Source organism: Lates calcarifer, linkage group LG9 (genome assembly GCF_001640805.2).
Source record: "Lates calcarifer isolate ASB-BC8 linkage group LG9, TLL_Latcal_v3, whole genome shotgun sequence".
In the NCBI taxonomy this organism is placed as follows: domain Eukaryota; kingdom Metazoa; phylum Chordata; class Actinopteri; family Centropomidae; genus Lates; species Lates calcarifer.
The window spans coordinates 8,203,035-8,223,293 of NC_066841.1; positions in this window are offsets into that span (position 1 = coordinate 8,203,035).

Genomic DNA, 20,259 nt, shown 5'->3' on the forward strand with positions numbered 1-20,259 from the left:
ATTACCCAGCCTACATGGTAAACAACATTTACAATGCTAGTTAGCAAAACCTGCTATACTAACTGTGTCATACTGCCAACCATCTCCTCTATTTTAAGCTACAATACACTCTGTGCTCTATTCCCCTCACAAGCAGCAGAGGGGACAGTAACCACAGTTGAACACAGCATAAATTGGTTGATGATGGACTACCTTAGCCCAGTCTGTTTAATAGCTGAGCCTTAAATGGGAGGCCTGATGTGGGGGTCTTAGTCATGAGTACAGAGAGAGAGAGAGAGAGAGAGAGAAGAGAGAGAGAGACTGAACCTTTATGGAATGGAAGATGATTCAGATAATGACCAACTCCATCAATAACAGAATGATAATTCAGATGTCAACAGAAATCTTAATATGCGTTAAGTATAAGATTAGGTGGGGACATCAAGTGAATTACGCCTGCTGAGCGTAGCAACCCTGCAGCTGGTAAAATGTGGTTTCACCATGGGTTAGCAGTTTCTCTCTTGAAATGTTGGAATGTAAGTGTGGGACAAGTTTAAGCCTGTGCTCCACTGCCTGTGACATCCCCTACTGAGGATTTGTGTGCCAGAGTCCGGATGACTCCTCAGAGGTTTTAACTTGCTTGGCCTGGTTTCAAACCCCAGTCGGCCCTGCCTTTGCACAAGCAACACAGTCACCTGCTACTGCAGCATAGTGAAATGAGGCGTTCTGTCATTAGAAGCCATAGAGAAAGTAAACAGACTGCTGAGGAGCAGTTTGAGTGCTTGCACTTGAGCAAGAAGAGCATCATGTTCATCTTGACTTTCTCCACTGATACCCTTGGCATGATGTTGGACCCCTGGTATTTGATTCTGTTCCTGTAGCAACGAAATGTTCTTCAAATGACAACAGAGCTAACTTGGCAAATAATTTCACAATTGCATGTCGTAGTAAAACACAAAAAAACTGTATTTGATCTTTTTAAAGATTTGATATAAAACTTTTGTTTTAAAACAAATACAGTGGTGGTGATAATAAATTAAAGCCACTATCTAAATTATTTGTGACAAGAATTTTAAGTGAGCATCCCCTGCCCCGCTCACATTTTTGTCTGTTTGTTTGTTTGTTTGCTGCCTTAAAAAAAAAAAAAAAAAAAAGACATGAGAAGACTCTTTGGTGTCTGTGCGTCTAGATCCAATCTGTCTAGTTGTCTGACTGTGAGCTGAGGAGAGACCTGTGTTGGTAAAACCATACACTTCAGTTATCAGCGCTAAGCCCTGCTTGACCCAGTACCTAGCATCCACTAGTTGTGCTTTATGAGCAGACCATGACCTCACCATGATGGAGCTTCTGCACTGCGAAAAAGTTTCCTGAAAATCGATTTCTTTATTGTGCACTGGTGTGAGGAAAATGCTCATTTCTGTTATACTTATTTTGATTTTGTGTTATGTTTAGGTTTCAAAAATAAAAAATGATGAAATGACTGATGGAAAGAAGGAGGTAAGGGAGATCTTTACAGTACAAATTGGCCTCCCTTCAGTCCTATAAAAATGAAGTCATCAATGTACAAAATGGTCTCACAGATCAAAGTGTTCCAGCCCCTCTACTTGCAGTGCCATCACACTTAGCACCTGGTGCCACATCATTTGTACTGCTGTATCCTGACCTATTCTTAACATTTATCATTCTGTAAGAAGTAGAACTACTTTTCACCTGTGAAACATCTGATAATTAAAAAAAGACACACGCACACACACACACGCACACACAGTTCCAGTTGAGTCTGATGCTGAGAAACATCTTGTTATGTGTTGCGTGGTGTTTTGTCATCATGTAATAGGTGCTTTGTCATCATGTAATAGGTGTTTTATTAATGCAAAACAGCACCCAAACTAAAAAAGAATACCTCTGGAACACAGATGGCATTTCAGCATTTGCCATTTAAAATGTGGACATCGAGTATCTCTAAATCTGCTACTAATTTAAATACAATAAATAAACCCTACACAGAGCTTTTTTAGCCATCTTTCCCTGGATGAATTAAGGATAAAACAATTAAATACAATTGCCAGCAGGTACCATGAATATAATGAGACAAAGCTGCTTACCCTGAGTGTGTTCTATGTTTTCGTGTGTGTGTGTGTGTCTGCTATTGTTCACACGCTAAGTAGGCAGTAGGCAGCATTGTACTAGTGTGTGTTTGTTTTTGTGTATAGCTGTGGACAGAAAAATATTGGCCAGGGCTTACCCAGTAAAAGATCTACAGAATAAACAATGCCAGCAGGAGAAAGTGAGCACACACACCACACACACACACACACACACACACACACACACACGTATCAGCACTCTCAGGGAGAGCATATGTTTAAGCTTTGTTTCTAACAAGAGGCTTCAGTAGCAAACAAACATCTTCTCTCTTTCTACAGTACGTGAACAGGAACATGTAAATGCACCGTCTTCAGGTGTAAACATTTTAATTCAATGTTTTTATCACTTAACTCAAGATTTTTGACATAGTCCAATAGTCTTATCTGTTTTCAGTGCAGTTTACTGTTTGAGCTAGATGCAACAGTGTGTTGTAGCAGAATTACCGCCCAACACTGAGAATTTATTTGGAGGACCCAGCATATGCCGTGTTAACAAACAAAGAGAATACCTTCAATCAATGTTTCAGTTTTTTCTCCTTTCATGCATTACCACAAACAAGTAATGATTCTGTAAGCTGGACACACATTTTCAGATACACCATAGGTTATGTATGCCTGCATGTTTACACTTTGGTAGTTTTTGAAAATAAGCAGCAACAATTACTGTAGATACAGAAGAGATTTAACTCCAGTTTGACTGCTACAATTGTATCGTGCACATGTGCACATTCCAGGCTGTACCTCTTAAAAACGAGAGAGATCATATTGTGAAAATACATGAAGCCCCTCAGATAATACTACTGTGTATACAAAAGTACACACCATGGTCCCTGCTATAGAAAGCGGACAATGACAAACACTGCAGGAAGACACAATTGTTACTGGAAAACCAGTACAATATAAATGTAATCCAACGCAATACCTTTGCAACAATGCTACCCTTTAAAAGCTTTTGAAGTTCCTTTCTTTTGCCTTTTTTCCCCTGAGACTGTCAGGGAGGTGTTAATTCACACTATGGTCACTTTCAAGGCTAGAGTTTGTGGTGTTGTAGTACTGTACAGTGCATTTTATTAGGATTGCAGGTATTTTTGCTTCCATAACCTGAAGATATTCAATTTACAATGACAGAAGACAGAGAAAAGCAACTCCAGGGTTTTATTGCCACCAGCAGATCAAAGATTTCACTTTTCCGGTAAAATATCTCACAATCTACTGTATGGACTGGCACACAATTTTATAGACATTCATAGTTCCCAGATGATGTATCCAGTTTCTCATTTGTTCATATCAATACTGCAATATGAAATCACATATACTGTGATAGAGGATTTTATTAGTATCTCTCACTTGTAACTGTCCACCTGTTCACAGCTGTAACATAAAAACGGGTCTATGATGACACAAGAAACAGCCAATCCAAACTACTGATCGAAGGTGGAGGATCACTGATGTGAAATGTTTCAGACCAATTTAACCTCATCCTGTTGTGACAACTGCAGCCTCTTGCTTTTTAATCCTGCTCTTCTCCTGGCGACACAAAGTGTTAGTATGTCTCTTAACATGAAGCCATGGAAGAAAGGGGCTCTATATTTAATGTGCTGTAAAAAAGGGATCAGATGATCGGTGTCAGAGGATGGGAGGCCCCCGCACTGTCAAGCCTATTTTCACTTCATCTCAGCCCAGCGATTTATCAAATTACAGCCTGTTTCTAAGAGCTGACAGAGGAGATTACCAATACACAGAGAGGAGAGGTGGTTTTTCAGAGGAGCCCTGTGCCTTAGCCTCTAATCAATGAAGCATCCTCTACACACATCTATCCAACCCTACTCGCATTTCCTCTCTTTCTGTCTTACTCTCAAGCATCTATTTCTTGAAGCGTTCAGTACAAATCTTGGCAGTGTATGTATGTGACCCACCTGTGTACAGAGCATGTATGTGTGTGTGTTTTTGTGTATGGGACCATGTCTGCATGTGCAAGTGGATGTGTTTGCTTGTGATTGTATTTTGGTGAGGTGAGATGTAATGCGAGAGAGGCTCTGGCAGCTCCATTATCTGGGTGGTGTCAGCCTGTCTGTAAGTGCATGCTTCCTTTCTTTGGGCCCACTCTCCCATTCAAACATTTATTTGCTGCCCTGACATACCCTGTCAAGCCCCGTCTGCCTCTCTGTCAGTGAGCTGGGCTTACTGTACTGCTAACTCTGCAGCTTCAAGGCTGCCTGCACTATTCTGTGACCCCTTTACCGAAAGCATTTTGCAGCGTTGACAAAACTTAAAGCTTGTATTCTTTAATTTTTTCAAGCATACAACATTTTCCCACAACACAAGAAGTTTAATATCCAAGTAATGCAATTTGCAAAACACTTTTTGTTTGTGCCACCTGTTTAAAAATTAAGTTTAGAGTTCTTATAAGAGTAATTTTGGTATTCTGACGAGTGATTAAATGCGTTTTGAATCCAATAAGTGCTAGCTTTCTGCCTGAGTGCTAGCCAGCATCCACAGTGACTCAGCATTTGATTAAGTCAGTAATTGGGGGCAAAGTGTAAACGGATTACTGATTCAATTAACCCTCTTACAGTAGGCAGTTCAGATCACAGCCAGACATTTAGCCTCTCCAGTGAATGCCTCACAAACCAGCTGATAGCCTCTGGAATACAGATGGATGACCAAAATGGAGCCTCTGCAGCGGACAGGAGAAACACTTTCTTGGAGCACATGGCAGCTCAATTAAAAGTGTTAAATGTGGAAATAATTCCAGGTGCCATTTTACCAACTGCCTGGGAGGTAGCAGCAGCAGAAAAATGTCATTTTACTTATGCAGCAAATGAGAGCACGATTAAGTGACTCTGGAGGCCGAAACAACCCGCTGTGTAGATTGCAAAATGAATTAAGGAGCCCAGTACTGGCCAGTAGTGTCCCTTTAGATAAAGCACTTCGACTTGGCGACAGTTAGCACCTTTCACTTGGAAGTACTATTATTGATGGCCAGTATAGGTCTGAATATTAATACCAGGAAAGGTCAGAGTCCCAGTTTCTTACAGGCAATTATTGTACTTCCAAATGAAAATTTATATCTAGACAACTGTGTTTGAAGGAATGAAGGTGCTTTAATATCATCATACCGTGCCAAATACTGCAGTCCTTACTGAATTGATGATCTAAATGTATAATTATACACGGTATGGCCAAAGAGAACATTGATATTAGCCAGCTCTTTAAAACCCCTGATTGAGCCACCAGCATGTTGACATTTTCCACTGACTTTTCCAAATTTGGTAGACATTCATGTTCCCCTGAGGATGAATTCTAATAGCTTTGGTGATCCTTGAGTTATTAGTTTATGCATGGCAATGCATATGAAAGTCAGACATACTTTCAGCCATGTTACATACAGTGCACACTAATAATAGGAAGAAGAGAACTGAGGTTCTTGAGTCTTCATCCAGTCTAAAATACATAAGATTTACCGTAGCGGCTGTGTGTTTTTAAATCAAAGGATTTCCAACGGTGAGCACTGGATCCAGAGAATAATCTCTTCACTTCTTTCTATTTCTCTCCCACTGCCCTCCCACTTTTTTTCATTCATTTCCCACTACCGCCCTCCGTCTCCCTCCTGGCTCCAAAAGAAATCTGCTTCAAACCATCTGTCTCCCAAAGCAACACATGCCTCCTCTAGTCACTAGAGAGAAGGAATGGAGCATGTGGGGACACTACAAACCCATTACAGGAGCAAATTCTTCCTTCTTCCTCTCCTTCCCCTCCTTGCTTCATCCACCCAGATGCTCAAGCTCCAAAAAAGTCAGGTACTGTCAGTACATGGTTGTATTGTGGAATAAAGAGAACCAGCTGGTGGCTGCTGAAGAGATGTAACATCAGTGGAACACAAGGAAACGTAATAGTACGGCACTAAACACAAGCACTGGTAATGTAAACAGTAAACAGTGAAGAGTAGTATTTAAAGTTACTTAGGGTGTAGAGTAGCGGTTTTTCACCTTTACAATTGTATTCCTCACTTCTAATGGAATACTAGTTGTAAATACAGTACACAAGTATGTGTGTGTTTCCTCATTTCTTATTTCAGCAGTGTTTGCTCTCACACCACGGCTCCTCTGCTTGGCTGGTGGAATTCAGAGCCCTAGACGAACCGGTCAGAGATCTCAGCAGGACGCTCGAAGACTGTGACGGAGGATGAAGCCTGCGTGATACAGACCATGGGGCCGGCATGAATACAGACTCTACAGAGAGACGGGGTGTGCATACGTTTTTGTTTCAACTTTTTGATTGTTCTTGGGTAGGGGGTCCTACTGTTTTCCATATAAAACCTGTAATACTCTGCTGAGTGTCTCAATGCATCGCAGCAAAGGTCACTTTTAAACAGCTCATTATGCATAAAAGAAAAATATGTATGAATGAGTGATACGCTCTTGGTGTGTGCCTAATATATGTTGCAATATATGCACAAATGTGCTAAAATGTAATGAACTGTTCTCAACTCCATTATCGTACAACTAAACTAGTTGTGCCAGTTGTCCTGGATTGACACAACTTAATTTTGGTGTTTATAGGAGAGTTTAAGCCACACACCTCTTGTCAGTACAAGGACAACAACAGTCTTTTGCTTTGCAGAATTATGACTTATTATGAAAGGATGTGCGTTTGCTACAGACTATTGCAAAATACAATTGACAATACAATTCACAAGGTAAGAATCAGTGCTGAATAACCCATTCAGAAATGTTAAGACAAACTGTGCAAAGTGTGAAGATATGGAAGCTCTCTAACCTAAACCATAAAGAAATGTGTTAAATTGAGTCTCTCAAGTAGTAGTGGTGAACTATGAACTTAAATTAACAGACCAAAAAAGAACTAAAACTAATTCATACGGTCATATCAAGGCTATTACATCATGTTGAAAATAATAGCAAGACAGTTTATGCAACTTACTGTATTATACCAACCAGTAAAAAGAACAAGTTTAAAAATAATGTGAAGACAGTTGGCTAGACTCAGTTTATGTATGCAAAAATACATATCTGTCATTACAGCCAGTTGCAGAAAAAGCAGAGGTTTAACTAATATTAGTGATAACTGCTGCACTACATTTACAGTACAGGCCCCTGCTATTGTGCATGCTAGCTCACTCATTTAATGTCACATTCATGTCATGTGGAGTGGATGGTGGTGATGGAAGAGATTCCCATCTGGCTGAGATCTGATCACAATACAAGCCTAGCCTCCTCCAAATGCGGAATGGCTGCTCAGATCACATTTTGATCCCAGTTTGTTCTACCTGCATTTACACCAGGCATTAACATGTTCTTTGTTATCCAGATAACATGTCTGGATACAGACTGCATTTTAATGTCAAGTGTGAGTAAACTGGGTACAAAGTTCTGATCTTGCTGCTGTCAGCGGGAAGGGAGCTGTCCATGGTACCAACTCCTGCCTGTACCAACACTAATGCTTACCACAAGCAGAAAGCTTCAGACAGTGAGTCACCCTTATTCTTGATTTCAGCAGTTTGAAGGTTATACTGTGCTAATTTCACCTGGCTGCTGAGGCTTGAGTAAAGCTCCTTTCTCTAACTTAATTTAATAACCACATAAACTGTTCCTCAGAGTGATGATCACCAGGTCCAGTTTAGAGTGGCCTCTTGGCTGTAGTTTTTTCTGTATACGACAGTCTACAGCTGAGCAGCAGACAAAAAGCACAGAAAACGTAAATAAAGAATATCTTCACATATAATCAGCATAAACTCCTGTAGCTGACAGACTAGGCCTGTTGATATTATTGTTGCCTATTTTGATTCGTCACTATGACCTTATTAAGAAAACAACATTCATTCTTAGTGATTCCTTAGAGTGCTTCTATAGTCAAGGAAATATCTGGTTACTGCCATTGCACTAGTGGCTACCTAGCAACAAAACCACTGCCAAAATGTTTCTTTCTACTTATAAAACAAAGAAAGGCTGGTGGTGGAAATGGACTGTTTTGCAGTGAGCTGATAGATAAATAAATGCCTGTGCCAACTGGTAAAAAGCCAATTTCTTCACTAAATTACAATGTTCCTGTGAGGAAGAATTAACTACAGAACTATAGAAGACTTCCATGGGAAGCTCACATCGACAATATTCCTCTGGAAGGACACACAACCGGTAAAATAATTCCCTAGAAGATTGTTCAGTTTTTCGAGAAATCATAAAAAATGTATTTGGAGCAGAAAAAAATATAACATTAAAAAACAGTCTTTAACTGCTAATACAAGCAGGGTGAGTTTAAAAAGACCATGTCCTCTGGAATTAAAATGAAGAAGAGGTTGTTGTTTTATGAATCCACTGCCAACTAATCTTCATCACGTTTATATATATCTAAAGGTCTTGCACACCCACACTGGTGTGTTCTGTCATTCTGGTTTGACCTCTGTTTAAGAAAGGGTAGATCTATGCTGAGAACTGGATGCAATTCAACATAACAATTGGAAAGATGTCACAGGTGCAAAAGGAGAGAGATGTCAATCAACCAGAATTTACACATGCCCACACACTCCTGAGGAGAGATCTAATGAGGAAAAATAATTGAAAACACCTGTGTGGGTGTGCCGCTGGTGAGCTGGGAATTCAATCAAAGTATAAAATGAGAATAGAAAGAAAGCTCCCTTATAAAGCTATAGCAAGAAAACATTATGTTTACAATATATCAAATATGAGTTAAAGTTACAGTCAACTTTATTTGGAGATACATTTCTTCAGTGTGTATTTGTAGGAATACATGTGTTGCACTGTACAAAGCATCTGAAGCCATACATAGTGGTAACAAGGAATTTGAAACACTGCTAAACCATTCTAAAAACCAGTATCTGATCTAGGAAATAAAGATGATACCATTCTGGTAAAGATATAACAATGGGGCTTGTGGATGAGGTGATGGCAAAACATAAAAAACCTATTAAGCTAAATTCACAATTTTGCATTTCCTGTGCCTTTTATAAAAAAAAAAAAAAAAAAAAGATGCAGTCATATATATTAGTCCAGATTAGTTCAGGGCACAAGAATGCAAAGTGTCCTTACTGTTTGTTCTTTTTCCCTTCAAAGTGTTTTTGTGACACAAAGCTGCCTCACACTTTCATCAACCTAAGTGAATTGAGGGTGTGCCTCAATGTGCAGTGCTTCTAGGATGCGAGTAAGATGATTATGCAGCTGAGGAAGTGATTCAGCATTTCTGAGTCATCTGACACTGCAACCATGAATACTATTATAATATATAATACTATTATAATGTATTTTTCACAGGCTTGTTTCACATTATGAATACCTGCGTCCTCTGCAGTTTTCCACTCACTCTAATATCATGAATTGAAAATACTGGACCTAAAAAGAAATTTCAAATTGCATACAGACAAATTTTGATCATGTAAGCCTGTCACCTTCCATGCTGTTACACAGGAAAGGACTCAAATATCTTGAATACAATTTCTTTGTCTAAAACAAGGTGTAGTGCTGAACAGAAGAAAGCTAGAGTTAAGACCTGTCAACTCCTAATGGTACAGTTTTACAGTAAAGTTCTGACTCCACTTTATGCATTTCCAGGAAACATGATGTATGTCGGTTATGGGCTGAACACATGCAATAAATTACAATCTACACATTTCTAAAAACATATTTCAGTTTCATCAGAAGCTACTTTAATTTGTTTAGTTTCAAAACACTACCATGTTTTTCTTTTAACTGAGTCAATTAGCTGAACATACCGAGCTCTTCCTGATTATACATGAGCAGATGGGGAAAGTCAAAAATATTCTGAATGATTTTAAATATAATAACATCTGCCAAGTGTATTCATGCACTTCCGATCAAAAAACGCAACTGCGAGCATTACTTTAAAAACATTGTTTTTGAGAAAAAATCTGCAGGTGACAACTAATGTTACAGAGAGGCAATTTATACATTTTTACCGTACTTCCAACTGAAGTAAAGTCAAATCTGTGATCTAGAAGTAAAACACATTCAAAACACAGGACTGCTATTCCACTCAAAAAAGTGACTGACAGGTCTTCTATGGTAATGCATGTACCAACACCAAACTGCTACTAAATCTAAGTAGTTAATGTTTTCTGATGCAGATACTGCTGCTGACATTTACATATGCTATGATTCAAATTAGATTCCTGAATCAATTGCAATCCAAATGAGCTCTCAAATGAGATGAGCGTGATAGCAGACACATTATTGACATCTACATCCTCGCCAGGCCATTTCTGTAAATTCGTGTTAGTGCGAGTGTATGCATGGAGAAAACAAGTGGTCGGTGATTTAACCTGTGGTGGAAGAGCAACAAGACAGTCAAGGACAGAAGAAAGAACAAATGAACTTGACAACCTCTTCCACTGGAGCAAAATAAACCTGAAACAATGGCAGATAAAAGAAATAATTCAGGAGCAATTTAACCACCCTACAAACCTAAGGCAAGCAAAAACAAACAACTTAGCCAGCCAGTAAGCATTAGAGATGTAGACTCATGAATAAATGATCCTCACATCTCCAATTTGACATCAAAAAGATACACACTGGGCCCACCATCAAAAGCCCTCCATCTCTGCCAGTGAGTTCTCACTGCAAAGGTAATAGCTTTCTACTTCTCTCTCTACTTCCCTCCCCTCCCTGTCTCTCTCATTTCACTCTTCATGCAACACAATGTAATTACATCTCTCTGCCACTGAATCCAGGGTAGCAACGTTAGATACCAAGACACCCAGCCCACAGACGTCCTGTGGGTGTCAAGACATCAGAAAGCTGTGGAAGTCAACCACCTGCTGGGTGCGCCCCCGCACATTGCCAAGTGATCAGCAAAACCAATCCTGCACGATTCCATGTAGCAATACTGACAATCAAAGTCCCATGTCTTGAAATGACACAGTCCTCCTCATGATCTAAAAGCTGTCGTGGAGAGCGCACCCATCAGTTCTGGTGACAAGTGCACTGATGCAGATACTGCCAGATGGAAAGCTTCGGTGAACAGTGGGCTTTGTAAGCAAATTCTTCTTCTGAAGATTGTTTCTTTGTTTTACCAACACCACTGAATTTTACAGCATTGTTAAAACACAGTGATTGTTCTGAATGAACATATGAAAGATTGTTAGAAGGTTTATTATGTCTGTACATCAAACTGACACGTGATAAAGTGTTGACTACTTTAAGCTTACTGTCTCTAAGCTGTCATTCACTGATTTATAGAACGCACCAGTTACCAACTCCAAAGGTTGTACCTGACAGGTTTTTCTCTAAACCAATCAAATGTGACATTACTATACAAATGTAATAAGGAAATTTAAAATATAGAATGTTCATTAAGTATCCATGGATATGTCAGCCAATTTCATTTCAGCTAACAATCACTTGATTATCAGATTTCTTAAAATCTCAGATAGCAATATTGGTATAGACATCAAAAGCCCTGTACTGGTCGGTCATATAAACCAATATCTCTGTTGTCTGAGTAGCTGATCAGTGTAAGAGATTTCAGTTATTGTCTCTGTGAGAAGGTGCAAAGGTGGAGATCCTCACCCTTGCAATCAGTGTTAAAAATCTGTGATGCACTGTACCTTTTGTCATAGAAAGACACAGACTCTGTAATCTAAGAGAAATATACAACCATACCCCAACATCAACATTGCGTTAGCTGGCTTTATGACATTTTTCTCACTTTGAATCATTAAACCAGCAGGGGTTTTGGTATTATAGGTACATATTTTAGCAGCCCAAAAGGATATCAAATATGATGCTCATTGTGTCAGAGTGGAAATGGTTTATATTTGTTTTGATCAGAGCCCAACAAAGAGTGTATATTCGTGCAAATATAATGTAAAGAGTGTTACCGCAATGCATACATTTCTTTAATAAACCAATTGCATAAATAAACTTTTTGACAAGGATCCTTTAAATTTAGTTATTAACCAAGAATATTTTACAGCTGTGAAAATATACTAGTAAGCACTCTCTGGCGGAAAAACAATGGCAGAAATATATGCCAATGCTGATATAACTGTGATAAGCTAAAATTAGCTGGAAATATATTGACCATGCAAATGTATGGGTTGGGATCTAGTAGTTATCCTGCAGTTATGTTCCCTTATTCCCTGAGCTCAGCAGCCAACACAGGTCAGCCATCACGTGAAAGAGTTATGACCTGCATAAAGCATCCACACGTGTTGACATTCCTATATAGCACTATATTACAAAAGGTCCCCAAGACAAGAATAATTAAGTGGCTGCATGACCACAGATCTGTCAACAACATGATGTACTGCCTGACCCGCAGCTCTTGTCCACATCTTGAGTAAATGGTTTGACAGAGGGATACTGTGGGTCACTGACTGGTGTAAAATAAACCCACACAGATCAGCTCTCTGTTAGGAAATGGAAGTTTAACACAGGCTCTGATTGTAATCAGACTATTAGTCTCTCCTGCCGCTGAAAGCCTGTATTACCCACAAGGCATCATACACAGGAAAGATTATTTAGCAAGTGAACAAGCCGTCACATGTGTCTAAGGCTCAGAGATACATTTCTTTTCACATTTACTGTGCAAGTAGAGAATGCATATATAACATTTGTGTATTCTTTAATGAGGATGTGTTAATTTTGATGTGAAATTCATACGATGTGTATCTGTCAAAACAGAATTAGTGATGCACCTGCTATCAAAATGAAGTTGTCAACATCACTTCAAAGTCTTTCACTGTCCCTACAGCAAATAATTAGCATCAACTCAACTGATGGAGTTCCACACCACAGGTATTGTCAGACACTTGCTGCCTTTGCCCCATGGAGCTGTACTGCCAACCTCGACGCAGCAGAAAAATTAATCAAGGCAACTGCTGCAGTAAACAGACTACTGCTGAATTAGTATTATCTAAATAGAATCGCCTTTTCTTCTTGGCCTGGATAAGACAAGTTTAGCACCGTGGCACAATTAACATAGTGGCCTTGAGCTGAATGTGAGAGAAAGTAAGAGACAGAGATAAAGCATGAGAGAAAGAAAGAAAAGAGACACAGCAGCAATAAACCTACAAATCAAGTTTATGCATTCATGCCTCCTGGTTAGTGGTGCACAACAAGCTTAAATGCATAATGCTTCATATGAATAAAATATATTCCCTCCTTTCTTTGATTTTGCCACAAAAATTGCTCATTTCAGTCAGCCGACTTACATCTAACAACATGTATTATGAGAAAACACAGGAAGTATAGAAACAGTTTGGTATCTAGTCTCTGACCTCATCACCACCCACACATACAAGTTCAGGACCATAATATATTTTCTCCCTAAGCTGCATTGGTTACAGAGCGCAACAGAAGTTGTCATCTACTACAGTATTTCAGACCAACAGCTGTGTGCTCACTCACCTGCTACGCACCTCAGGCCACAAGGGGGGATATACTATCTAATGACCTGAGATAGATGAAGCCAAAACCAGCAACACACCTCCATTGCAGCTGAAACATCAGGCAACCACACAACAGCTATGCAGCAGATAATTATAAACAGCCTGTTCGTATATATGAATAAACAGCAGATGACCATCAGTTAGTTAGTTAGTATAGAATGACCCTAAATAAAGTGGCTCAATCAAGCCCATTGTTTATTATTGAGTTTAAATATTTAATCAGTGTGCTTATGTATCAAGTGTGTGAAGAAAATGTGAATATGACTTCCATGAGACCAATATTGCAAAGATAACAACAAAGCAGGGTGAATGGACTTCAGCTAGACAATATCCTTGTACTGAAGAAACAATATTACTTTCTACTAGAAACCACACAACAAAACCAACAATTACCATGGGGGAAATATGCCATAAAACCAATTCAAGGCACAATGACACTCAATACAATATATTGCATATTTAAACTATATGAATTTACAAATAAAAGCATCAGAGCAACACACAGAACAAAGCAAAAAACAAATGAAAATCAGCTCAACCACAATGACAATTAGATAGCCTATTGTGTTTACATACCAATAGTAAAGCAAATAAATCTGCGCATAGATGATTGACAGCAGCGTGAGAGCGGAAAGTATCAACCAGCAGACACATGACATTGCCAATGAAGCACATCAGGTTGAGAAATATCAGCCAGCAGTGACACGCCAAACAACTGAACAGAGGAAGACTTTATCAAAGATGCCAGGAAAACCAGAAAGTAGCTTCTTACCTTGGTGAAGTTAGCTCTGATCCCTGGCATCTCAGATGAAAGTGCGAGACTGGAAACGCCATGATGATAAAAGGCCGCAGCAACAGATGAATTCCAAAAGACAAGAGCCATGCCAAGTCGGGTTATTCCACAACAAAGACGTCCGAAAGTAACATGATGCGACAGTTACAAAGTTAACTTCTTCTATAAAACGCGACACAGGATGCGGCTTTATAAACAACAAGTGTTTCCATTCGTGTTAAAGCCGGGTTAACTTCAGAGGTGTACACTAACAGCACATCAGGGCAATTAGTGGAGGCAAGGAAGTGCTGTTTCAACGGCCCGCCATTTTGAAAAGGGTGCTTTTAATTGGCAGTGCTTCACAAGTCAAACGTGAAACTTCGGTTTTCTGGTTTTCCTGAGCTGGTACGCTGTGCAGGACTACAGTATATTATATGGAATCCTTAAGTGTACAAAATTAAATAAATAAATATGAAATAGTGAAATCAATAATAATATGATCAATAAATGTAGATAAAATTATTAATATCACTATGATATAGTGAAAAAAGTTCTCATTATTGTGAAACAATTAAACAAATGAAATGCTATTCAGAATTTTTTTGCAGGTCATTTTTATTTGTTGATTCGTTTTAGCTGTGTGGAAAAAATTAAAGCAAAGAGATATTTGCTCATTCAGCCTGAAGCAACAGTCTATAATATAACTGCCCTGTTTGTCTTGATGGACAGACAAAGACTTGGAATTATAATGTTTTATGCAGAGTTTGTTCTCAGATTATTGATTCTGAAATCTGTGGCAGTTATAGAAAAGTTTCCTAAAATAATCCTGTCAAAACAAGCTCTGTAAATTGCAAAACAGACTGAATACAGTGTAAATCTGAATATGACATTCAAAGAGGTGACAAATTTAGGAGAAAATGAATGAAAGAGTGGAGAAACATAACAACTGCAGAAGGTTCACTGAATGATTTGAAATCATGTGAATCACATGCTATGGTGGTCACAATCACAAACCAGATCTCAATCCATGGAAAACCCATGAGAGATCAATCTGTCAGACACCATGGTCCACCATCATTAAGAAAATGTGGAGTCTCTGTCATTATATTTGACAAATATATATTTTATTCTCCATGATTAAATTTGTGCCCTGCTGTACAGCAAAATGACTTTCCTGTAATCAAAATTCAAGAAATGAACTGCAATTGAAGATACATCAAAAATTCAGTTCTGAATGAATCCTAAATCCAGTAGTTCCTGTAGTTTCACCTTGTGTCTGACACTGACATATTCCGGAGACAGGGGAAAATGCAGTGTCAGCCAAAAAGAAAAAGAAAAGAAAGAAAGAAAGAAAACTTGAAGGGGAAACAAATATCAAGAGGATATAGCAAGAGTGGCAGGTGTGAGGGAAGGAAAGAGAGTGGGGAAAAATAGCAAGACAGGCAGTCTTTGTTTAAGGGCTGTAGGCAAGATGAATGCAGCATATGTATAAAGTGCAAAGCAAGAGGGGAATCAAGTAGGGGAGAGGAAGTCAGAGAGACAGAGAGGCAAAGGGGAAAATAATGGCTGTCAAGGTTTAAATGGATAGAGAACTGTTAACTGTATACAAGACAAGACTACATTTCCAAAACAAATGGGCCTACTGAAACATTGATGCTTACTGTTGCTTCAAAATGTTTGTCAGCTAAACTAAAGGATTTATTTCAAACATCTGTGTGAGCTTCAAAAAACTCCTCCATACCAACCTTGCAACCTGTCATATATTTTCCTTATTTGTGCTGCGTCTGACAGGCTAGTTCTGTCTCCTTTACCTTCATCCTTAACCCACACATACACAGACATGCACAGTAAGGCAGTCCGTGTGCAAGCCTGAGTATGTGTATATTTCTCAGACACACACACCCCGCTCTTCAGATGTGAAATGAGGTGGAAAAGTAACTGCGAAGCCAGACGGGCGCCTGCAGCTATCTCAGGGATGAATACAACTATTCCATTACAAACACCTTTAATGTCGCCATGGTACATCTGACTTGCTATGCAGTCCCATCATTTCATTTTTCACGAAGCTACCAGTACTATTCTTTCTGGTTGCAACTTTCTGGTTGCAACTTGTAAAAAGGGCCAAGCAGCAATCAACCAATATGTTTTCTTAATGAGAGGGCATAAAAAGTCTTTCCTGGCTGAGGTTGGTGGTAGATTTATATCATATTTTACAAATGGTGTTCCTTTAAAAGCTCTGATTTCTTTAAACTATGTTTTATGATACCTGGACATTAATATTCCCATAAATTAACTGTAAAAAAGGAGCAAGGATCTTTATACACTATATGCTAATCTCTATATGCACTATATGCTAATCTCTAGTATTCATAAATGTCATAGCACAACAAACATAGCTGCAGCTATGATGCTGCAGTATTATGAATAATGTGTACATCTTTAAGTGTCTTATTATACTCGGAAATAGCCAACCTTGCTATCAATTTAATATCACCATCAATTTAATTTACACATGATGGTTCTGAAAATAAGAATTAACAGAGTAAGAGAAAGAAAAATACAAAAGAATAAGCAGCAGTGGTCAAACCAAACTGGTGTCCAGTGTTCCACCTGCACTGTACATGGCCGACTTTTAGATCATGGCTTAAGGTCCTACAAGGCTGTCAAGAAACCCCTGATCAATGAGAGACAGAGGTTAGCCCAGTGTCGTTGGGCCCAAGCACACAAGAACTGAACAGTCAGGAACTGGATTCCGTGGTCAGATGAATTCAGTTTCCAGTTTTATCCTCCTCCTGATAATGTGAGGGTACGCAGAAGGCCAGGCGAAGCATTATCTCCAGCATGTACAGTACCTACCGTCAAGCATGGTGGCGACAGTATCGTGGTTTGGGGATGCATGAGTGCTGCTGGTGTTGGTCATCTCACTGTCTGCGATGGCACATTGAACTCTGCCAAGTATTGTGCCATTCTCGAAACCCACATGCTCCCTTCTGTACGTGCACTGTTCTGTCAAGGTCAAAACTGGATATTTCAAGAAGATAATGCCCCTTGTCACACATCCAGGGCCAGTAGAACTTGGCTGCAGGAGCACTGTATCCACGTCTTAGAGTGGCCAGGTCAATCGCCGGACATGTGCCCCATTGAAAATTTGTGGTGGATAATCAAAAGGTCTGTTTCAGGGCATAAACCAAAGAAAGCGTAGACCAAGAATTAAAAGCAGTAATTCAAGAAGAGTGGAACAAGATTACCCCTCAACAGTGTGAAAGGCTCGTGGGAAATATGCCAGCCAGGATTAGAGCTCTACTGCGTGCTAATGGCACTACTAAATATTAATTTGATGATGTGATGGTTTATTTATTGTTTGTTCAGTTTTGAACACACACACTCCGAATGTCCGAAAACTTTTTTTCCCCCACTGTATAATAAAAGCAGAAAAATTATGTTGTATCCCTCAGATAAATGTTTCCTCTTAGCTCTATCCAGTATTTGAAGACTGTTTCAAATTACTGTATACCCACGCACATGCACAGGAACAGATGCAGTATGTCCATACAAAACTCTGACACAAGCAGAAGGTCACTGTGCACTTTGATTCATGGTTACTAACATAGACAGAGCCTGAGCAACTGTCGGGCTTGAAGTGTTTCTGGTGTTTGTTTGCTTTGACTAAAACCCATCTCACCCTTTCACTGAGCACAGCCCTGATGCTTTTTTCAGAATATGAACATGAAATCAGACACCACTGGTTTGCCTGCTTTTGAAAAAAGAAACTACGACATCTGCTACATCAATGGGAACAAAATTTTGTATAAGCATCTGTGTTGATTAACTGTGATAACTTTGTTAACCCTTCCACTTTTCATCCACACCAATTATCAAGTTAATGGTTTTATTTATCCAGTACTATCCAGTAATCCAGTATTTTATAAACAAATATATCAGAATTAATGACATTCCATCAGCCTCAGCTGTACTTTTTAACATGCTGAGCTAAGATGTTAATATAATCAGCAATACCTGGTCAACATCAATATGTTACAGTAGCATGGTCTGCACAATACAAGCTATCACTATAGGCTCTTGTATAATGCCATCTCACACACCCAATCAGTTAGATTTCACCATTTGCATGGTTTAAAGTTAATGCATTCAGTATTCAAATTTTTATACATGCTTACATGACCAGGCTTGTAAGGCTCACATTCATTTGGCAAAACCTCACAAGGATCCATGGTCAGTGTCTGTGGGGAATTACAAAGTCCCTTAGTGCAAAAGTAACTTTGGAAAACATTTTTCCTTACAGTTCCATCACCCAGCAACAAAAAAGGAGATCATAACTGGGATCATTTAAAAATTCAAACACTTTCTGAAGAGCAGGCAGTCATGCAGTGATGAGTCACCCTGTCGTTCCGAGCCCCAGTCTGTCACTTGAGCTCTCTCTTTTTTACTTCACTCATCCTCCCATTTTGCAGTTTGATTATACTTGCAAACTTAGCTATAATGTTGCGTACCTCCTCCCCTACTTAAATAAACAAAACATATAACAGCTATTATGTATACACTAATTTACCTGTTGTCTGCACTCTGCTTCATCTAATTGAGATTCCTCTTTCGTCAATTTGGGCTGTTCTTTCTTCTGCTCTGGCAAAGCTGTTTTCTTCAATCTGTCTCATTAACACAAAGAACTCCTCTTCTGCCTTTAGTCCCCTTCTTTGTAAAATTGGTGACATTATCATATGATGCACGCGGAGCACTGACACTGTGCTGACAAGCAATGACAGTGAAGAATGTCGCAGGGAAGCACGAGGTACTTTGTCTTAATGAGCTGCCATACAGTTTGAGTTCCCCTCCACCTGTGATGTGAGAGTTACCAACTCATCTCCTTATTCATCTTCGCACTCACTTCTGTGTGCGCCTGTCTTCTTTTGTCTATCTTTGTCTGCCTATCTGTATTTTTTTTTTCATGCTGTCTTTTAAAAATCCAGTTACAGCACTTTTTACATCCATTCCATTAAACAAACACCACAATAGCTGTATATAGCATCTCAACTGCAGTGTGTTTTCACAAGTGAGTTTCTTTTCCATTTGCAGCTATACCTTCCCACAAACACCTGCCTCCATCTGTGACCATGTGCCCAACCTGTGGGAAACAGCCTTGTGAAATAAGTGACCTTGTCTCTTTTGGCCTACATTATCAGGAGTGTGCCATGGAGAGGGTCCACTAATGCACACTAATCCTCCGACACAATGACCCCAATCCCTTAAATCTGTCAATAGGGAAGCTGATGCTCCAGATTAGAGATCCTGCTGTAATGATACTGAGGGACTCCACTCTCGTCTTGTTGCTTGTAAGACAAACCCACAGTTTATGATTTACATACATCATTATATGCAAAGTAGCCCAGACAGCAATGCTTGTGGACTTGTATCTCAATGGATTATTGGCACAATAATGTAATTGGAAACATACTTCATTATACTGTTTCCCAACCACTCAAGACAAACTCCAAACTGCAGCCAAAGCTTGTATGATGAGCTTTCCAAGAATTGTGATGAAGCCAGATACTTCTCATAGACAGCACAGACCATTTAAATGATTTTCAGGTTTCCACTAGGAGACCAAGGGATGAACGTGAGTTTTAAAAAATGTAAGAGCTATCAAAAAAGCTACAGAGTTTCAGTGGAAAACCACATTGAGATTTTGTTACTGTATTGTAGTCATACAAACTGTGCAGCGTTTATGTCTTAATCATTATTGTGCCTGAACTTTTGAGTTCTGAATTCTGCATCCTGTATGATACAGCAGGTCTGCAATCAGAAGATGCCGGGCCGCGATGCGCCGCAGAGACAGCTTTGAATCACTGCTTATCTCCAGGGCGAGTTTGTTTACTTCTCTCACTGCTGCTGGACAGATAAATCGA